The sequence below is a fragment of the Galendromus occidentalis genome, unplaced genomic scaffold (assembly GCF_000255335.2).
Source record: "Galendromus occidentalis unplaced genomic scaffold, Mocc_1.1 scf7180000075836, whole genome shotgun sequence".
NCBI lineage: Eukaryota > Metazoa > Arthropoda > Arachnida > Mesostigmata > Phytoseiidae > Galendromus > Galendromus occidentalis.
Window position 1 is genome coordinate 149,923 of NW_003803826.1, and position 23,296 is coordinate 173,218.

The window sequence follows — 23,296 nt, forward strand, 5'->3', positions numbered from 1 at the left end:
ACGAAGTTGAGACGGAGACGTCCATTTGATCAGCGACCGGTGCTACGATGGTGTTCCGGCGAGGACTGGGGTGAACTGAGGACGGGAGGAGCTCAGAGCTCATCACGTGAACGTGAGAATTGGCCGAAGAACGAATGAAGTTCATCCTGCCTGTCGACTGACAATTGATCTTCTTTCCCCACGCTGCTCGGTTCGCCTGACACGATCTCGGGGCAGAGTGAATTGATTCGCCCGCAAACATCAAGCGTGAAGAGTAGCCGATCAAGCGTCCGCCACAGTATCTGCACGCGGGCATGAAGATGGCTGATTTTCCCACTGAATTAGAGACAAGCCATCGAGGCCCTCAGGTGCAGTCTAGCCCCGGATGGTGTGACGCTGTGATCTTGATTACACTCGGACGCAAGCCTAGACGATTGTTGTTCAATAGCATGCCTGCCTGCCTCGAAAGAGAACCAAGTCACGTAAGAGCTCCTGATCCCAATGGGCATACGTACAGGCCGGGTCGCGATCGAGGGTCCTGAACTCTTCGCCATGGAATCGACACGAATCATCTGGGAAAATGGCTAATCGATGCGGATCGGAGACCGGCATAGTCACGGAAGGCTTTAGACCAGGGGTGTCAAAGAGGTGGCCCGCGTGGGGTTTTCTCGTGGCCCGCGAGGGGTTTTCTCGCGGCCGATCCTCAGAAATTCCATAGGATCATATGCTTGTAAATTTCGAATCACGAATAGAACGAGTCGACTCTGAAAAATCGAGAATCAATTGTGCCCCATCATGCATATACATATGTGTTTTCCTCCAGCTTTCCGATCTCTCCAAACAACGTGAATTAAGAATAATGTCGAAAAAATCTTTGGATGTGGCCCGCCGGCTTCTTCCAGTGCTCCTTCGTGGCCCGCCGAAGATTTGACTTTGACACCCCTGCTTTAGACTTCATATTATGGATAAATTTGCCGATTTGATCCCATTTCAGAGCTGGCCAAGAATGCAAAGCGGAAGAGGTGCGAAGCAGCCTTGGCTGCCTGAGAGAGTCGTATGAAATATTGAACAATGAATCTCTGAACGGAAGAGTCTGCTTCTCGCAGAGAAGCGCTCGTACGGAATCTAAGACATACATCGGAATGAGGAGAGATTTAAATTTCGAAAGACAGGATAGAGCGGTTCCCGTGAGCACATACAGCCGCTCTCTCTCTTCGATATTTTCAAGGATCTCGACTCGTCCAGATCCGTGATGCCTGCATTTAGTTTTCGCAATGTAGTGAGTTGTGGCAATATCGCATTCGAGCTCCACTTCGAGACAACTTCGAGACGAGTTTGCGCCGGCACAGTAGCGGCGTTTATATGCTCCTGTAGCTGATTTCGCAGTCCGGAGAATAATATTCTCTTGACACGCCTCCATCGTCGATCTAAATCTGAGACATATTTCTCGAAAGGACTCGGGTCTTCCGGGCTCGAGATATGCCGGGTCGAACAAATGGTCGGCTAACGGCGCTGATCCATCCCTGGACGCTGCTTCTCCACGAATCCAAACGCTCCCATGCTCAATCAGAGTGTCATCGCAGGAATGATTCGTTAGCCGCCCAGAATGGATACTCAGAAGGCACCTTCTGAAAAAGCCCGAAACCTGATGGCATACGTGAGGAAGAACACAGCGCCTCCGAGTTGTTTTTCAACAGCAGATGAGAGGAAATGGCTGGGGAGATTGGAATGGATGATTTCGATCTTCAATGTGCGTCAGAAAAATAAGGCGGATCATTGGCCCGGAATTCCTCATGCTCCGAGCTTCGGAAGCGTGCTTACGCTCCCGGCAAGGACCGTCGATTCATTCTCCTCCGCCAGTGGGGGCTGTTTTATAAGATTAATGGATAATGTAACTCAAAAAAGAGTTCTCGCTGTATATTCAGCCACATCTTTGGAAGTTTCGTTCGATCTCTCCTTTTTTCCTCTTCGCCCGCGATTTTTCCGCTCCATTGAGGAAGGTTAAACATCACGCCACGTATTGCGTCTGCCCATCTCGCCGCTTCTTCCTTTGCGTGCATGCGATAATTGGTCGCTCACCACGCAGACGATCGGTAGAGACCAGCAGATCGCCGAACACTTAATAACGGAGGAAACTCGTCGGGGATTTGATCGATTATTACTGTTTGTGTTCCGCGTTCCCTGGACAGAATAAAGGCTGCGACAACTCCACGGCATCACTCTACGTAGATCGGCACGTCGATCTCCATCTCACGTCCCGGGAGCACACCTTGAAATTGAATCACTAGTCCCGCTGTTTTCAATGATTAGCCATTTTCTGTACTTCACCAGCAGCTGCCCGCTGCAGATATCCGGGAGAGGAATCCAGATGCGCTTGAAATAGTGGTGCAAAGTGCCATGCACTGTGCTGACTGTGCCTGGAGACCGCGTTTAGCGGAAATCAGAGCTTTCTGATGATTAAGCGAGCGGTAAATATATAATTCGACATTGAGTCCGATTATCGATTTCGTCCGCGACAACACGGCCTGCTCGACATACGAAGGCCGCTCGCACAACTTCAGCTCGACAAGTCGCCTGACGGCACCAAACACAGAAAACTTCATTACCGCCAGGATCCACGATCATCGAGACATTCAATCACTTGATCGAATCAACATTTCTGAGGTCTTCCGCATAAGTCCCCGTCGTCCTGAAATCACGGCTACGAATCCTCTACGGGGCGGACCTGAGACACTTTTTCTGCTCTAGGTAATCGGAGCGCATGTTTCTCAGACTGAGATCGGCGGTTGAGAATATTGGGGTGATTCATTTACATTCACCGTCATCTCCTCGATGTCGCGGAAGCTCCTGGTGGGAAACCGAAGCTCGGGTTCTCCTCCGGATCCGAAAAGATTTAGATGATACTCGGAACCTCGAGCTCCGGGAGAATCTAGATTATCGTCAGCTCCGCTGCGGGTATCCAGGCGGGAGAGACCCAAGGCCTGAATTGTTCCCTCCCGAATTCCCAATGGTCGGGCGTAGGGACAGGGTCCCTGAAATGAATGGAGGTCACTCGAGAAGGGTCCGGTGAGGCGACGGAAAGTCGACCAAGCGATGAAAGCATCTGTGATCTAGCCAAACCGAGCTCGCGCCCCATCACAAGGTTGGGCAGTCTGGAACTCCTAGACAGAATTTTCTTTTCTCCGTAATCTAATGACTTCAACGACCTCTTGAGCTACGGTGCGTTCAGTTAAAACCGTTGACTACCACTGGAGGCTCACTGGGGAAATCATGAATTATCTTGCAACAGAATCAGCCGATCAATTCGATATACCGTCTCAGGACGAGGGCCTGAGTTCCTATCTATACTCTCAGTATGAATCAGATGCTCTTGGTCAAGGAGCGACGTCTCTAGCAGGTCAATTTATGTGATGTCCTTCTTCGGTCCCGGCGGTATTCCCCCTCCGTTCTTACTCCTTCAGTAGCAATTTACTCTCCGGGATCGTCCTTGGTATGCTGTCTTCGTGCAGCCCCAGCTGTCTTCGCACGGCGTACTCGGCCTCTGGCGGGCTGTCACATTTTCAAATCGACAGTTCCAGAGTGTCCTCGGCTTCACCACATCTAGAACAGGTCGGTGCGATGTTTCCGAAGCCTGACCGATATGTCTGATCTGCAAGCATCCTGCTCTCGCATTTGCATGAAGGCGGCTGCCGCAATATAGGTGATTTTATCTGAGATTCCGCCCGGCCAATCTGGATCTAGCCTTGCTTGAACTGCTTCTTCTTCACATTGCTTGTACGCCGCCCGGCTGATCCGCCCATGCACATAAGACATTGAGCTGACTCGCTGAAACGCCAAGCGGGTTTTCTGTCAGAAGCGTCAAGGGTATCTATAAGGGGAGATCGGACATCAAATCATGATTGACTCTATCAATACCGACTCTCTCGCTTCGGCTGGAATGCACAGTGAGTCGGCACTCGAAGCGCAAATAGGTTTTAGATCATTCGTAGTCCTCTCGCGATCTTTTGGGTAATCATCTCGACGTCACCCTGTCTCCCAGTTCAAAGACTTTGACCGATAATAAGCGGTCAGCGTTGGAGTGAGCCTTATCGGCTCTTATCGAGAGATAATTCCCACGTATTTCAGTTTCGTTTTCTATTTATCGATGACCGATTCCTACCACGGGAGATACATGCCCCAGAGTCACTTGTCGCGACTTTCTCGGTTTCTGTCTGTGCCAGTATCGGTTCTCGCGGAGTTGACTTTCTCGGAATCGACTTTCGCCGGCTTCGTCGAGAGTTCACTCAATCCTTCCAGTGTTTCGTCCTTGAAGAATTGTGTTCGGATTCTCGGTGAGTAGAAGAACTTCAGGGTTCAAAGCGAGCGAGTTGAAGCACAGCTCGATTCTTCCCAGATCTGTCTGTGGAAATCATCGACGTGAGAATTTTTCCAAGCGGCTTTACTCGCCCGCTCGAGGAAGGAAGTCTACCAAGCGTGCGAAGCTGGGAAAGTCATCGACTACGGAAGAAATTGGTTCATTGCTCGTAATTCGGAAGAGTGCCGCATGCCTTGTAACGGCTCGATCTTAATGAAATACATTCGCCAACCTTGGACCGACAGGCTCTTGATGAGCGTCACGAGCCGACCGATCTTGACAGACTGTGCGTTGAAATGAGGAAGTCTACAGAATAATCATTTACAATGAGCAACATTATCTGTCTCTTGAATCTGTGTCTCTTGAATGCTCGATACTCGTGTCTCGTGTAGAATTATTGGAAACTGAACGGTGCGGCGTCGATCTCGCGCGCTGTCGATTCCAACCTGTTCATGAACATTTCAGGAAAGAACATAGGAATACATGATCGGTGTTGAGGGGCGAAGTTCGCAAAGAGACATCGATTCACTTCGAGTGCAAGTGAAACATCTCAACCTGCAGTGCTCTCCCTTCCCAGTCCCGCGGATTCCGTTCTTGGGTTCGCCTTGCGAGGTACATCAAGTCCAGATTTGAACCCTCGAGAGAACACCAGAGAGCACTGGCAGTCAACATGAATGCCATCCGCTTCAAACGCTCTGTTGGAGGATCGACCCGCAACGCGCGATGCCGAAGATTCCATTCATTCAGGAAAGTCTGACTTGCTCCGGTCCTTGATTACGATCGATGGCTTGAAAGAGCCTTCAAAAGTTTCTCTTCCAGAGGGAAGTCACTTCTCGGAACTTATGCAAAGCGCTGTTGTCAACTAAGAAAGACGTAATAATTACCTCGGATGGGACCGATTGGCCTCGCCCGGAGCTTATGGCGAGAAGTTTGCATTTTTCGTTGCCGGAGGAGATAAAAATATATACCAGGTTACGATTGCTTCTGCCAACTTGGATCTGCCGCCACAGCAGCCCCCGAAAGAGAATGTTGTAAAAATCTCGGCGTGGCCTTGGCCTGCAGCAGATTGTCTAAAAATTAATCTGCTCTGGACTCTTCGGTTTCAGTCATCGGATTAGTTTATTCCGCGAGCCGTTCCGGCTCGACACAGCCGATTCTCTGACTGAGAGTTCATCTCAAGCTCGGTTTACCTATGACGTTTGTAAACGGAGTCAGATCTGCACTACAAGCGGCAGCTTGAAGGAAAGAGACCCCAGATTAAGCCCGCTTACCTCACAAGGAATCAGACAAGACAAGTTCACTGATCATCCACTTGTGTGATCGTCGATGGACGAAATCATATGATGATGTAAGCATAAGTCTGCCCTGTCAATAATGACCCCATACCATTTGTCGTGAGTCATTCCGGGCCTGAAAAGGCGAGCAGCATCTTTATTTCGAAAGGTAGGCTTGTCTGGTGATTTTCTCGAAAAATGCTCCTCAGTCAGTGTCGAGAATCTTCGCTTCGCTTGCTACCTCAAGAATATAGTGCCGAATAGTTCGACTCCGCACCTACCTGATTGAGGCGTATCCTACTCGCGCTTTCAGCCATGGGGCCATGCATGAGAGAGAGAGGAAGAGAGAGAAGAACGATAAACCTAGACTCTCCCAATATCTCCACTAATTCACCACCGAGCTCTTGTTCCGGAACTCCGTAGATCGGATTCTTCCGCGGTACCTTCAGAAGTGAATGTATATACAAGGAGGGTATGAGATTTCAGACGGTGATCGGATACACCCGGATTCCCGCCGCATACTTAGCCGCGCAATGACGAATCATCCTGTGCAGGATGAAAATGAGCAGGAACGGGGATCATGCTTCATCGAGAGTTTATCCTTATTATAATCTCGACTCAATCAGATCCATGCAGATATCGGCCCATATCCTCCTTACGTAGGCGAAGGATGGTGACGGAAGATTCCTCATCATATGAGTAGTCTGAGATCGGATAAAGGGGATCCCCCACGAGATAGGACCTGAATGTACAAAGACAGTAGTGCATTCCTCCTTGATCGCACCGGAGGAACCCCTCTCTCCCACTGGAACGACTTTCAAATTTCGAGCCTTGCTTGGGATGAAGTGTCCGGGCGGAGTGTACGGGGGGCGGTCCCTCTGGAAGATCGCACGGAGCATCTTCCGTTGGACACGGAGAGAATCACATCCGGGAATTCCATTCGGACCGGAGAACATCGGGAGCTCTCCCTCGCTCATGTTAATTCGCTTCAGGCTTCGGGACCGACCGGAAAGTTGGTTTTTTTCCAGTGCCCGAGAGTTCGCTGCACTTCCCGTGGGCACCGTGAGCGAGGCGGATTTACAGATATATAGATGGATCAGCACGACAGATCCGACAATGAAATCTTCCCTAAGAGATAAATTTACAGGATTTTCTAAAAAATTGAAGTGCTCCTCGCAGCAAGGAACCGAGCTGTGCGTCATTGGCGGAGTGGCGAGCCAACGGAAGACACAACAGAAGAATTCAGCCCAAGTCCGAAAATCTGTGGCGTGAAGAAGGAGAAGTCGACCCACTGGAATTGTATTAATTTCAATCGAGTTCGCACGTAGACCGCTCGATGCTTCCCAAGGCTGCCTCGGTGTGTTTGACAAAAGAAAGAGCAGAGGAAGGACCTGAGACCGAGACATGCTTCCTGTGACGTTGGTGGTGGCGCTGATTCTGTTGACGGGGTGTCTGCTCGAGGTTCCCCGTCGCTCGCCTTCTCGGTATTACGGGCCTCCGAAGATCACCTCAGCGTGCAGCGGTCATTAAAGCGTCCAGCCAGCGAGCTAGGAACCCTAGACAGTCAGCATGAGCGCCAGCAAGAAAGAATCTAATCAGATGTACCTACATGTCTAGATCGAGCAGAAACCAGAGCTGACGGCAGCCGAGGGGGAGGGACTGTGCTCGTTCCGCGCATCGTTCCCCGTTTTCGGAAGTCATGCCGCAAGAGTGAGCAGCTACCGTCCGCGTCAATGAGAAAGAGGTCCGGCACTTTCAATCTCGCTAGAAAATTCAATCTGCCGACTTCTGCAAACGCAGCGGGATCACTCGTCGCTCCCAGAAAGCTTGTAGAGGAGCTCCGATAAAGGGTTGTGAACTCTCTGGAAACTCTCCGTGAGCACAAATGGAGTTGCACAGGAAGAGACTGTCGTTCGCGAGCGAGACAACGACCGAACCCCAGCCCAGTTGGGCTTATTAAAAACATCCGATGCAGCTGGGACGTCGCCACGAGACGGGCATTCGATGCGCTGATCATCCAATCAACGCTTCTATTTTCAATTTTTTATTATCAACCGATGAGTCAACCTGAGAGCTCGGAAAACTGCTGGGAACTCACTTACTCGGAACACCACCGTCTCTCTGCAAGGCTGTCGGAACACAACCGGCTGTTTCTCGTCTGAGGGAGCGTCGCCCGCAAAGCATGAATGACGCGACGTTTCCCTTCCGTGGATCATTATGATTGGCTCGAAAGCAGGAAAATTATAAATTCTGCTGACATGAGATATTTGAGTAAGCAGAAAATGCAGTACTTGTCATCGCGGAGCGATGTCGAACTCGGGACGTTTGAATGTCAAATAGAGAAAAGGAGCGCAGCGACGGGGAGGCGAACACTAGCAGAAAATAAATAGAACTCGCGGATTTTTGCGCTTTGCTTCGTTTCGCGGATTTTTTTTTTATGAATTTCCCACCGATTTCACGCACATGAACTACTGATGTGTGTCGTCGGCGCGCAAACCGATCAAGCGACAAAGCGGACCGGGGTTACTGTCGGCAGCTCTCGAGTGTCGCACTTCTTTGCTCTGCTAAGGGAACTGATACCTAGATGCGAAAATCTAAACTTCCTCCGAAGCCCGCGGTGGCAACGCGGCTAACCGGCCGCCAACAGACGGGCGGGCTTGAACGTCATGTTCCGCCTGGTAAGCGCTTCTCAATGAGAGCTGGCGTTGGAGCAACTTCTGTGAAAACAGACCAAAACGGCACGCATGAGGTGAGCGAGCATCCGCCTGGCCTGGACTTGTTCTTCTTCGTCTTCCTCTTCTTCCTTAGCTGGGCAGAGTTCTCAGCATCGTTACATACAAACTCAATCACACAATGATGATCAGAAGCTGGGAGTTTTCGTTCCTCTAACGAAAACATCTTCAGATTCTCCACTCTCCTCTTCTTACGTACATGGATTCTCTGTATCTTCAGAAGTGACCTTTCCTGATTCCGGAGGTGGCTCATCTCGCCGAATACCCGGCCGCTTTGTCCTCCTTCCTCAGTGTCTTCTGATAAATATACGCTTCGGAACTCCGAACCGGTCTGTGGATGCTCGATCCTTCACGATCCCACTGATAGGAGATCTGCAGAATCTGATGAACTTGTGGAAGTTGTTCGACTGGCCGACGGTCATTCGTTCCCCGAGTTTCTCAAAGGAATTTTGAAGTGCTCGCGTCTCGAACTTGTGCTGAAAGGGAACTTTTCGAGTGCGACTGATTCCGCTGTAGCGAACAGGTCGAAGGTGCCCGATTCCTTCAAACGTGAGTACCTGCGGGATACAAGACGCATGACTTACACACTCGACGGCTCGACTTCGGAAGTCACTAACTCTGGAGACTTGTCGGAGACCCTTCTGAGCGGCCATCTCCGATTCATGATTGGACCAATGTAGGATCATTCTAGAGAATATCTTACTCGGAGGAATTAATGAGGTGACAGTCGATCGGCAATTCTCCGGACGGGAGTTCTCGCGATAAGTGGAGACGGTCTCTGCCACCTGTCAGACCGACCAGACGACCGCCAGATTACATGCCGATCGGCGGTGGGACATTGGAGTCTTTGTGAAAGAAGTCGCGATTTCTAGTGAATGATAGTGTTGAACAGAAGCATCGGGACAAGGAAACAGGTGAATGGAAAGCCAAATATTCTAGGGGTAGTTCTCCGAAATCCTTTGCTATTCCCCACCTTTTACTTAGTTAAAGGCATCGAGTCTTAAGATATTGCAAGAAAGAACCGCAAAATGAGCTCCACATCTGAGAGAGTGCGATATCCGCTTCTAGTGTTCGCGAACGCGATCGTAGGGCATCGTTTGGTAGAAACAGAAACAGTAACCCCTCACGGGGTTCACGCTATCTCAACAGTCCCATGCCTGGTCCCCTATGAACGGAACAGATCCGCGAGTTTCGCAGGGTCTGACTGTTCTATCATCCTGTGATCAATCAATATGAGAGCTCAAGCGGGCCCTGAAGCGTGCTGGTTTGAGATTACCCTGTCATGAGATTGCGTGAAACAGTACTTGAAAATATCGACATGCCGGATAGAGGCGGCACGGCGTTCGTCCGACAGAGTGCTTGGAAACTTTGTAGCGATCCCTCGCGCAAGGAAGAAATCGGAATGGATCGCTGATTCTCCCGACAACTCAGATTCTGGGATCCTAAACATTCCGACCAGAAATTTGGTGGCCTCAGGGTCGGAACTGTGTGACTGCGGGTAATTCTGAAATGCTTTTTTTGCTGGGAGAACTTTTCCTCACAATTTGTCTCTCAGAGACCGGGTGACGAGACATTATTTGTTATTTATTCCACCCTGGGACAGCTGTCATTATAGCTTCGATTATGATGACGTTTGCCGATAGGTGCGCATCGCATGGGCTCCGCCACACTCAGGATCAGCTGAAAATGCAATCTGCGCAGTCTCGCGCTGGTTCCCAGAATTAGTTTGAGTACTGTGAAATTCGTCAGCCGCCTTCATTCTCCATCGGGAGGCATACTTCCCGGGCAGCTTATGAATAATATTGAGGGGGTGGGTGTATGGATTTCGGTTCGACTCAGAAGGTGAAGTGAGTGTACGCGTGACCGGAGAAGTTGACTTTCCGACCTCCTACGGATGTGCAGAAGAAGGATCAAGCTTTTGTTGGGGAGGGGGAGGTTGAGCTGCAACACTACGGATCATCCTGTCGAAGCTCCGTCTGAGTACCCATTACAGGTATCTCATCCAGAGAAGGAGACGAAGGGTTGGGGCTTCTTCACGATCCTTTCTACGTGTTCTCGGTGGATCACCTTTATACGGAATATGGGCCCAGGCCAATGTGTGTCGAGGAATGTTGAGATATCGAGGGTGGAATGAACGGAGACTGTGCGAGGGCCCACTCGAATTCGCGGTAGCCTGCTCAGAGAATGGATACTTTCACCCTGAGGTTTCGTTTCTACGGAAGGTTCAGTCGAAACCGGCTCGGGTGGCGACGACCAACCGAGGATTGACTAAGCCGGGAACGACACGGTCGTGCCCAGCGAACAGGGTCTGAATCATCCTAGCACGGCCTGGGAGCTCCCGCTCTGTGCGAGGCAGAGCATGAGCTCAGGCAGAAGAGACTTGGACAGCTTAGCCCACGAGGAATATGAGAATCCCGAGAACAAGGAAGGTGGAAGGCGTCAACTAGGACTCGCCGTTCATAGGTACGAGGCAGGGTACATCGACACGAGGCTTTGCTGTGACAGCGGATTCACGACCGAAGTTAAGAGGAAGAGATCCAAGGGCTTGAATGGAATCACCGAGACCGCTTTTCCAGAGCTTGATCAAGTTGTCAAGGTCGAAGCCAAGCCTGATCAGAGCTCTCTCCGATCGGGGCCTGACGACGCCGTGAAATTATTTTAGACTCGAAGCTTACCGTGTTGGTAGACACGGACATTGTCGGAGACTTGTTCTCTTTTGGGCCCAACCTTAAAATCGAGCGAGGCCGAGAGACGAGATCCGGAGAACGCTGCAGAAGCGATGGGTTCCTCAGATGCAATGAGGGAAGTATCCAGTGTTCAGGCTTGGAGCGGCAGTTCCGGACGTTGGAAGGAGATGACCGATGCTAACATATTAAGACTGAGAGAGGGAATAGGCGGACTGACGCTGAACGTGACAGGTCGAAAAGTCGACCAGCTCGGGGCCGAGATGGTGTTTCGGAGCAGGCCAGAGTTTGGTGCAGAAGTACACCGAAGCAAGGAGTTCGAAAAAAACAGGACAATGTTTGGAGAGAAAGGATGTCCCGAAAAGCGAGCCTTTAGAAGCGAGGACTGATCGCGGTCGGCAGGTATGAAAGTAGAATAAGTGGGTAGTATGCTACTCGTTTGAGCGACCGCAGAGATGCTACTGACTCGGAAATACCGCGGTGAGTTTCGGAATAACAGACCATACTAAAAGTAACCAGGGCCCCGGGAGTTCCCGGATCATGGGGTTTTGCGTGGTGTGAAATTGCGAGGATCTACGAAAGCGACGGGAGAATGTGTTTGTCCGACGAACAATTCGACGAGAGTTACGACAGCTTCAGGGGAGCTTCGAACTCAGAGGTTCACCTATCGCTAGAGGAAGATTCGTCTACGTTGAAGGAGCTCCTTGGCTGTAGGCAGGGGGAGTCTCCGAGATTGCGCTCTTCTTCAGAGGAGCTCCGAAGTTCTACGCAGGGGGGAATGTTGCGCAGTATCACTACAAATCTTCCCGCTGTCTACAGAGCTATTCTAGTTTTTCATCCAGAGAAGAAGACGTAGGGTACAGATACAATGAGATTCACTCCGCTGCGCCACGTGCTCTCGGTGGGTTTCCTTTCGACACCCATCCTGAAGATTGACCCTGAACCGAGGCAACGGGACGGTGATGATTTTTCTGGACACATTCCCTTTCAAGTCTCACGGAAGGCATGCCATGATATATGTGTTGACATATGTGTTGACACACATTCCCGCCATTCCATAGTCGAGCCTGAGGAACGACAGCAGGAGATTGATCCCAAAGGTCGGGATTCTGCACCGGGGTCCCGATTCGAGCAGAAATTGTGAACCCAGATACCTGTTGTGAATTGATTGATCCAACACCCGAATAGGTGTCTGGCCGGGTGAAAGTATATAATTCAGTACCTTAGTGCTCGGGGCCTGACGAAACTTCGCCCTTTATTTGCCCGTTGCAACCGCTCGGCCTAGGAGTTGATGACGCACTATAAGTCGTTTCCGTCCAGAATTGATACACTGAGTGATTTCCTCACCGCATCCGATCATGTTCGGAGCCGATTTCCGATCTGAGCGTTCCAAAGCTCGAAGGGATTTGAGAAACAGGGGAGAGTCGTAATTTTTCAAGGATCGTGTCCGATTCTGGAAACGGATAAGATAGACGGGCCTGGCGATCCTCGGAGAGATGTTCTCCAGATTTGCATTCAATCAAGTCTCGAACCAGTGTCATTGCAATTCACACACAGCGATATCAATCCCTCATTCGAGCGACTGATATATGAGAGCTGTCACGAGCTCTAATCGCGTCGGACGATGAACCATCGAAGAGAGCCTCAATTAGTCGATCTTTGGCAGCCGGACCTTGAAAAACAACACCACGATATATCTCAGTTGTTTGGCCAGCTGGCGGAAAAATAGCTCTGTTTCGCCTTGACAAATGTCCCGCGAAGTTGAAAAACTTGGATTCGGTCGCGATCGTTGAATGAGGGACAAGTCGACTTTCGGAGAGTTTATTCATAATTTTTTGCTAGAAAGTTCTTGCCGAGAAATATAATAGTCTATCGAGGGTTCAATGAGAAACGATTCTTGGATCCTGAATTTCCCGGAAGCTCAGGAGAGTCAAATCGAGGAAACCTCATTTAGAAGGTATGTATTCAATTCTGAGATGAGGAAATAACCCTGCCATCGGAAGGAAAATCAAGTCCCGAATGCGAGAACCCGATTATGCTCCTTGACGGGTCATTCCATCCTCACTCTATGCGCGGGACGATCGCTAATGATGACCTGAAGAAAATTACATTGAGTCGAAAGGGTGCGAAGTTATCATTCCAAAATAACGAGGAATGCTAATTAGTCGTATAACATAATGGCTCTTGCCGTCGCGCATTCCCACATGCAAACAAATTGTGGCTGGCACTGGAGCCCTCGAGACCGTCCCGATATGTTCCCATATCGCATGCCTCCATTCGGTCTTCGACTCGTTTAGCTCAGAAACTCCGTTTTCGAACGCGGTTCTTTGAAGAGAAATTTCATCGACTATGACGGAGCGAGAAGCGAAGTTTTCTGGGGCTTAAAGTTACTCCGCTTTGAGGCGAAGCTCTTGGGCATGTCCGCGATTCGACGTTCGACTGTCGACCTCCTCGCCTCACCGTTGTCTAGCGGGCGAGTGAGAGAGCGAAAAATTCGGTGTGCCGAAGAAACCCCAAGCGCTTCGGCGAACGTCTCGTGAGAACGCTGCACTTTCCCGAATCTGGGGGAGAATGAACCGCTGACTGAGAGATACGTCGGCACACAGCTGACCATCGAATCAAAGAAAGCAAATTCCTCGTGGGTGGAGGAGAGGTGTCAACTGCTCGCCAACAACAACCACAACAAACCGCACTCGTCCGAATGTGAGATGTTTGTTTTTCAAAGCAAAGTGTCCACTAAGCATTATATCAGTCAGAAGAGAAAATTCTCCGTGATTCTCCGATGATCCCGTTCTTCGGAGTGCTTGACGCGGTCAGTGATCTGTCGGCGGTGTCGGATGGCCGGAGGTGATTTTTCTGCTGGACTCTTCGATTCCCACGGTGATCTGTCAGCGTAAAGGTCGCGTGGAGTAAAGTGATTTCTCCACGGCGGGAGACCGTTCATCCCGTCAATCATTGTCAGTCTGGAGGTACCGGCATCATACGCGTGCTGTAAAGTGACGAGGAAGTTCAAGGAGAGAAAGGAGCTCATTGAGAGGATACGTGTGTCTGAAAGTGCGTGTTAAGGATACTACGGATCCATTGAGAGGAAGCGGTGAGCTCGAAATGATGCCGGAAAATGAGTTTATTTCTCCTCCTGAACCTTCAAATTCGAATCGTATAGATCCATGCTTCTCAGACGGATGGCGAAGTATCGTGAAAGACTCGTGATTCGTGATCAGGGAGGAAAATCGATCCGACAATGCGACTCCGGGGCACCGCTTCTCACAGACTGGCGAAAGTCACCGCCGCGCTTGATCCAGCGCTTTCTCGGTCGGTGGCATTCTACTTGTGTCGATACAAACCCTCGGGAACGTAGTCCAACTCAAGGACCCCATCTAGTCCAATGCCTTATCTGGGGTTCAAGTACGCGGTCGATGTCTTTCATCGGTCCGGTTGCTGGGATCGCATTACCTCCGGGTTCCTAATACTTCTGGGGCTGTCATCGATGGATGACCAAACGTGAGAATGGGATATGTAGTTGTCGGGATGAAGCTCTCAAGATACCTTGGCAGTATTGGTAATAGGATCCGTCGTTGCGACTCCTTCGGAGCCGCCACGGTTTTCGTGGAGCCCCAGCGATAGCTTCGAAGAATTTCGCAATCCCTGAAAGCGGAATATTCTGCCATTGGCCTGGAAACACACCGAATGGACTCGACAGCTGGTGCCGCCGGAATTTTTCCGCGGACTGGACTGAAGTTCCGCGCTGCCTGAAGCTCCTTCAGGTGCCGCTCGACCACCAACTGCTCATGAGAACAGCGGAAACCAGAGCGGTGTGATGCAGTTCGGTCAGCTGGAGTCGAAATGAGGGGGACGCGCTACAAAAATCCGCTTCAGATCATTGCGTGCTCCATGCCTTCGCATCAACTGATCTTTCACTGGGTCCCGAGGTCTCTCGTGTTCGATGTCTTGAAGTCGATATTTCATCACAGACATGCCACGTAGCTCGTAAGCTGAACCGTGGATCGATGCTGCTCGGCATAATTCTGGTTGGGGTAGCGAAACGTGCGATGCTCCGGAGCGGCATGGATTGCGCTGGCGTCCACAAGCTGGGCTTTCGTAAAGGGGAATTATGGATTGAGAAATCGAATACATTTTTCGGTTTTTAATTAGGTATTCCGAAGCTGAATAATCAAACGCTACTCTCATGTTCGGACCGTTACTTACCGAAAGCCGTTCGGATGGAATCGCTCCAGCGTTTGAAGTGTGTCTGAGGAAGACATCAAACACCTGATTCTGTGTTTGATGTTCGCTCAACGGTGTGATTGCCTCGCTTCGGGAGTTATCATAATTATATTGAATATCGCTCACCGTGGAGGTAACGCGACGATGACTTATTCATCGAATTCACGTGATCCGAACGTTATCGGTTTCGCTCAGCTTGACTCTCATGACGTTGCTACCGCGAAGAGCTTCCTGCGTAAGCTCTGGAACATCTCTAGCTTGCGGAGCATTCGTCGACGAAGGAAAAAAAGGTAGCCGCAGGGAACGGCCAACCTCGCTCACTGCGACGATCGACGCTTTCACAATAGTTTTCTTACCCGCTCCATTTTGAGCGTAACTCGAAAAATTATAGCTTCGCTCCCGTGGGATTCGGGGAAGCTCCGCTCGCGACCGAAGTTCCACTTGAATCGTTTTCTCGGTCTTTTTCTCGCGGCGGAGCGGGGATGCAGGCCGAAAAATTGCCCAGAACTCCCTCTGCAGCATCGATCAGAGTTCATGCGGCGCGGCGGCGATAACGACATTGATGGTTTTGGACAAGGGTCGAAGAGAGGCTTTCGGATGCCACGTCTGACCCCTGAGACGCATCGCATTTTTTCTCAAAATCTGAGACCCCAGGGGATAAGAACATCAGCTCATCCACGATAAATTTACTGCCGATGACGGAGCCTGACCGAACGCTAGGTCGCGAGCTTGCGCGCTGCGCGAGACATACCAAGTACTTCACCGAGAAGAGAAGAATCGCGATAAGGCTAAGGACAGTGATGCGCTCCATCGACCCATCGTTCGGAGAGAGCGATGTGATCGTCAGCTGAGCAGAAAGTTGATGAATGAACCTCAAATCGAGTCCTTCCGGTCGGCGGAGTTCCCCAGCCCGAAAAGCTGGGAAGAGCGATTCATTATATACGTATATACGTAAAGGCTTACCAGTCTGGCGTCATTATGGTGATCTGGGATCACTTAAGCTCAGACAGTCCAGAGATGCTTCGATGACGGTTGAGCTCGATCGAAAACAATGTATCCATTCGAAGCCTTCCGGGAAGCTCCTCGTCGTTTCGATCCTTCGGAAGATATCTGAGGCGAGCTCGAGAGGATGTTCCCGCGACCATGCGTCACTCCATTGATTGTTATTATCATTATTATTGTTTTAGGATCATTACCGAAGGCATGCTTCCGACGCGCAGCTCACGCCAGTTTTATTGATCGACAGTCGATGTTTGCTGGCCGTTTCGGAGATTCGAAAATAAACCATCACGGTCATTGACTATCACCTTGTACGTAACCTGCCTGCACTCGGAACGGGCGTCAGGCAGGAGATACGTGGTAAACACTAGCTGTCACTGTCTGGTAACAGCGGGCTTTTGACGTCGCTGTGACACTTGATGGCGTTTCCCGCTCAATGGCACGGTTTCCAAAGCACATAAAATACCCAGAACGTTTCATTCGATCCCGAAGGAGAATTGAAAGCGGAGATTTCCCCCATTCGGCCGGAGTCGCTGCTGAGAATGTTCGGAGCACGTGCGTCCGTCGAGGTCGCATCCGGTGAACGATCAGTACTGGGATGACCTATTTCATCGGATATTTTACTGACAGTCCGCGAAGGGCCAGAGGGGAGCACGACTTTTGGCGCGCATTTCTCTTGACAGCATTCCCAGAAATTGGAAGCCATGTGAACATCGAACGGATCGGAGGATCGAGTCGTGTCTCCGCCAATTGAAATCTGTCTAGAGAGGTGTCCCAATTTTACATCGGAACCCGTTCTGAACAACATGAGTGTCCCAGCAAGGAAGCGGCTGGATAGGCTAGACTGATCCGTTATTGCGTTTTCCGGGCTCGGAATCGGGTTCGACTTGCCTGATCGTTCAGATTATTCCACTCGATTCCGGGGAGTGAGTGTATTCGTCTGGGAAGGTCAACTTGTCGGTTCTCGATAGAGCGGCTCTCCCCGATCTATTGGGATGAATCATTTCGGACGTTCCGGGTCGTTCAGACTTGGAATAGTTCAAGAATTCCAAAATAGTCGACGACTAGAATCCCGTATGTTTACTCAGGCTCTGTTTTACCGCACTGAATGCTTTCGTCAGCAAACCACGAATTCGACCCGGACGATGAAGGAAAAAATCAACATAAATAACGGATACGAGCGGACAACCAAGTGCACGGATAAAGGTGACGACGAAGGTTGAGGATTTGGAGCAAAGGTGGAAATGAAGTCAGTGACCAACCGAACACCTAGCGAGCGAGTGGCCGACCAAGCGAGGAGACCCTAAGCAACAACCAACCATGGTCTAGGCTTCCGTTCCGAAATACGATGTTTGGCCGTAATCAATTTGATTGCGCAAGCTCGTCGGTCGGCGTGGCAACCGTTAGAAATTTACTGGAGACCCAGTGGAATAAGAGCTGAACTGCATGCTATCGGTGAGCGAGGAGCTAGGAAGGTTGCTGCTGCAGCTGACGATTGTTTGACCTTGAGGGGCGTAATAACGTCATCAGCTGCATCAAGACGGTGGGTCGGTGGCCGATCAACCGCCCGACCGTTAGTATGCGGGGCATGTCGTAGCGTAAAGGGGACCGGCAGCGTGCATCGCCATTGAGCAAGAGTTTCTGTTTGCATCGGCTGCAATTCATTACACGACTGATCATCACTCCGATCTTTCCTCCGATCACGGTCCATTCGCTTTTGGCTGACTGATGGAGATCAGCTTGCTTAAGGATCGTTGGGAACGGATGCAGATAACGTTCGCAGAGACGAGAGAGCAAGTGGTATTTGAGGTTCGGAACCTTTCTGTGTAGAGAGACACAGTGCGAATTTCGGATCACAGATTCTACAATCGGAGACTTCGCTTTCTACTGGTCGGAAAATCAAGAAGAAATAGGAAAATAATCAGTTTCTGATTCTTTACGCAAGTAGTTCGTGGAATGAATGATTTTCAAACTTCTCGTTCTGCGAATTTATGGAGCGGAGTCCACGGCGTTGCGAGTCAGCCGTGATCACTCGCAGAAAAGAAAATTGTTCCGTGAGTTTCTCCGTCGCTTGATTGAATTCCGTGTAGAAATGCTGCCGCCGCTTGGCGAGCGGAATTCTCTATTCAACATTCACGCATAACACCCCTTCAGAAAGACAAAACATGTCGTGGTATGTGGTAATCTGGCTACGATAACCACAGTCGTTGCCACGTGCGTTTTTGTTGGTTTTTCCGACCATCTCACTCCCCCCGAAGAGATATCAGAATCGCTGCAAACGTGCGTTTGTCCTGTGTCATTGGAAATTGTCGCGACATGAAGTACACCGATGACTCGCAACAAAGTGGTTAGAGCGCCAGGGTCGCGAAAAATCGCCTAAAACAAAGCCAGCCGCTGCGCTCCCCGTCGCAATGGGCATTCAGAATACTTTCTTGCCGTCTGAGTGAAGCCAGTTCGCTGCGCGTTTCTCCCCGATATTTTTCAAAATCACCCTAAGCTTTGGCTCCTAGCTCCATCTCGTCCCTTGGGCAAGGCTCAGAATATATCTCACCGCAGGTGATATATCCTGCGCGGTTTCTTAATCGAGAAGAGCGACTCCGCTCGGCATCGAAGACCGATTCCTCGTTTTGAGAGTAGCGGGCCAAACGTGATCAGCGCTCCTGAATTTCTGACCTCTCTTAACGGAGATCAGCGGTCGGACGGACCGTTCGGGAAAACCTTCGGACTTCTTCTATTTTCTTTCTCTTTCCTCCGCCGAACGGCGTTCGGAGCAGCTCCTACGGGTGGAGGAACTCTCATCAGCTCCGAACGCGATGCACGGGGTCAAGTGATCCCGAACGTTGGCAAGCGCGGCTTCTCATCTGACAGCGGGACCGTGAAAATGTTTCTATCCGCAATCATCGGTACGACTGGCGCATCGGCCACCGCATAGGCTCGAATGAGCAGGGAATCCAGTTCAGAACAGTTATCCGCTCGGCGACTGTTTGGTATGAGTCGACCGCGGTCCGGACGATCGAATGCGCCGTGATGAACCTCTTTCGGGAAGCTGATTTCGATACGAGATATTCGAACCAGGCAAACCGTCTTCTAATCGAAGTCAGATTGTCGGTTTGCCCGAGGAAAACTTCAATAATTATTTTGTGGATTATTCAGAGAAGTATCCATCACTTTTTCCCGCTCGGGATCGCGGCGACGTTCCGAAGTGATAGAGATTCGAACGTGACAGAAGCTCTCAGTTCATGCCCCAACGTGTATGAAGGACTCGTGTTTCAACTCGACTGTCCTTCGATGAATAGCCCGTCCTCCTCTGGATGCTCCGGGCGCCTTCACTGCGCGACCGATCAGTGCAAGATCTGCGAAAATAATCTGTAGATAATTTCGATGCGGGGTGTGGTTTGAATTCGGAGAAGAATATTAATCATTCTCTAAAAGCGCCAGGCTCCGCGAGCGAGCGCAGAATTTCTTCCCCGATGATATTGGCACACGTCTCGGTAAACTCGGAAAAACCGAGCAGCGCTCTCACTGCCAAAATGTGAGAACAATCGACACTGCTGGGGCTCTCCTGCCTCAGAAGGAATGTATTCATGAATAAGATGCGATGGTTCGTCTGAAGATGTTGTCAGGAAAACATCAGAATGAGCACGACACGAGGCCGATCGGTCGTCTTTGTTGCGGAGAGCCACCGTGGAAACAAGATCTGTACAGCGACGTTTCAAAGAAAGCGCAAATGATACAAGAGCGAAGTGGACAGAAGCTGATAGCCAGGCCATATTCGCTACGACCATCGGCAGCCTTGTCAGCTGCAGCCGAAGGTGATTGGTGCGGACTTCGAATAGCAGGTCTTTTTCTCCGGAGACGACCGCGATCACGCACGCGGGTGTTCATTCGTTCAGTCAAATACTCAAACCTTGCTTCAGCGATCGCGAGCGTCAGCAGCCTCAAGTTAGCGGATATCGTATTCGTGCTCGCGATCGTAACGATAACGTAATATGAATGCGGTGACGTCGGAAAGGACGAGTACCGTGTCAGAACCAGGACGTTAAAGCATCGAAAATAAGCGCGTTTCGATTTTCCTTGAGCGCATAGAGTCCGCCACTCGAGCGAGACTATGAACGAGTCTTCAGAAGAGTTCGCTCATATCTTCCCAATCAGACGAGATCTGAGAGGTCCACTACCAGGTATCTCGCTGCGGCTAGCCGATTCTTTCACCACGCGGTTCGAGGTTCGAGCGTCTCAGAAACCGTCGAACTTCAACGACGAAAGATCAACGCTCGTTACGGTAACCACACAGCGGGTCTCAGGGGTCCTCTCCACGTGGCGGCATCTTTCTTGGAAGGATGCCGCTTGAAAGAAGTCTTCGCCGGGACGCCGCGCCGTCGAACTTGCATCGATGACTAGGGTTGTCGCGTCATTCGAGCCCAATCGCTCTGAGTTCTGCGGTTTTCGCGTCGAGAACCACGATACCTGATACCTAGACGAACGAAGTTCTGAGGGTGAAGAGAGATCTTCTGTTTCGTTTCCGATCGGTTCCAATGTTGATGAAGGAACTGTTTAGTGAATGTCTATCTCGTTCCTTCGAAAAAAAAGTGGTGTTCAATTTCTACGACGGCGGGACTACAGAGCTACTCCCGCAGTCTGCAACAGAATAGCGCCGTCTCGGGAGAAGACGCAACTTGAGAGTGGATCCGAGAGATGCCTTCGCGACATCGGTGCGACGCGATGGCGACGCTGGGGATGTTTTCGATTCCCTCCGCTCCGGCACAGAAGCCGCCGAATTTCCTGCATACGAGACGACATGCAAAATAAGAGTGGATCATATGAGTCAGGTTCCACCAAAGTTTATTCTGCCTCGGAGCGCTGAACGTTCTTACTTCGTCAACGTACCTCTTCGTTCTCCTGATAGAACTTTTTCCTATACCGATTCTCGTTCTTCCTCCGTTTCGTGTTTTCCATCTGGTCCGAACGCTCCTTCGCGCCGGCGCGGGTACAGGCTGCAGCGATTTCTGCTGCACAAATTCAAACATGTAGCGCCGAGGTTGAGCAAGCCTCTGACCGTGTCCGAAGAAAGACCCACGGACATGAATTGACCGGCCATTCGGCGCGGGACTGAATCGCAAAATGTTCTGTTGCGTCGCTAAGTGACGCGCGGACGAGAAAACGGGTCGATTCGTCGGCTGGTGGCTGCTTTTATCTCTTGGATATAGAAAAGGGGGATGCAAGTTCAAACGATTCTCACCTTGAGAATCGGAACCTGGGCTATGAGCTACCGGTCAGAGTGGAGCTCGCACTGAGGTTCTGCCCGTGGTGCCGAACCGTGGGTTCCTAGCCTGCGGATAATGACTGATCATCGTCCCAGTCGCCATCAGGCCGGTGAAGATCTTCAGTGATGCTCCTCCGAAATAGGGGACCCTGAACGGAATCGAGATCTATTCACTAAGCTGCCGTCTGCAATTGGCAAGATATTTCTTGAACTTGCAAGGCCAAGTGGAAAACTTTCTTACAAAATTCCTTCTCGAAGAAGTTCTTTCTATTCTTTCTCGGCTTTCACTATAGATTACGGCTGAATGAGAAGAGCGAGACCCAAACGCCGTCGCGCTTTGAAATCCGATACTTTGGATCATTTCGGTCGGCTGTCGAGTTGATATTTTGAGCCGATTGTTCGACCTTCTCGATTGTATTCCCGGATGGAGGAGCGGAAATTCGGGTTTCAGCTCGGCGGGAGTCTGCCGTGAGTTGAAGTGACTGTTCAGAAAATTTCCCGGAAGCCTGGGCCGAGGATGCGCTCGGACCCTGTTCATCCCCGGAGCCTTCGGTTAGGATGGAGGGTCCTCTGAAAGAAGGTCACTGTGCCAGAACTTTCGGTGATCTATTTCAAAGACCGACGTTCTACAAAAATCAGAGAACCCCAGATAATCTCGAATTTCGCCAGGAAACAGCGCATTGGGGTTTTCCCGCTCAAGGCGAATGCAGATATTCGCGCATTGGACACCAGGATAACAAGGAAAGCTCTATTTGCCGTCCCCGTTCAGCATCTTTGTTGTTGACATGGCCGACCAGCGGACGCCACTTAGTCGATGAGCATTGACGTTGACCAATGAGGGGGTAGGATGAGCGGAGAAGCCGGCATTCGCACGATTGAGCAATAAATTCCTTTATTGGTAGAAAGTTTCCAGAAAGCAGGTCCGCGTCATCGGGGCGTTTAAGTGGCCCTCGGTTGTTTCTCGCGGGAAAATGTGAATCTGGCCGTCCACGTTCGGCGGACACAACAGTCTGACTGCGATATTTTCTTCTGTTTTCGTCCAGATTGTCCGAGCGTGTCCTCGATTGCGGTGCAGGGTACCCATCGGCGAACTCTGCCTCAGAATGCTGAGTTTTCCCGCCTCGATTCCATTCTTATTTCTGGCAGGGAAACGAGCCAAGGACTGACCTCTCTCTCCCTCCTTTTAATTGCGATACGGGAGCTCGCCGAAGCTCGCTTTTTAGGCGCAAATCGATCGGCCTCATTTTTCAAGGGATACTCTGCAGCGATTCGCTGTGATCATCCCCTCCGGCAACGCGATATCCTACTGAGGAAAGAACCAGGGAAAGGATTCTGGAGACATCACTTTTGAGGAATGATTTATAGCGGTTCGTCTTCAGAAGGGAAGTCGAGCCTCGACGCCAGCTTCGAGACTATTGGTAGACATCGATGCCTTCCGATGCGCGACTATCGACCTTTCAAACGAGTAAGCAAGCTATAACGCGTAAATTTCTTTTCTTGCAGAAGGGACATTATTCGAGACCAGAGTCCAAAACTTTGAGGCCCGAAATTCAGCAATGGCGAAAGGCGACAAAGCAAAACGCTCCAGAGCTCGGGTCGTCGGAGCCAACGTCGCCATCGGAGCAGTGAAGGCCCTGAACTACACCTACGATTTGGTCACTTTGCCAGTGTACACTCTAGTGCAACGACCGTGGAGGACGTGGCGATATAAGTGAGTGGCACGAACTTTGGACTAGAATAAGAAGAACTTTAGGTACGGCTTCCTGTTCACTGAAGCTTTTAGACATTCA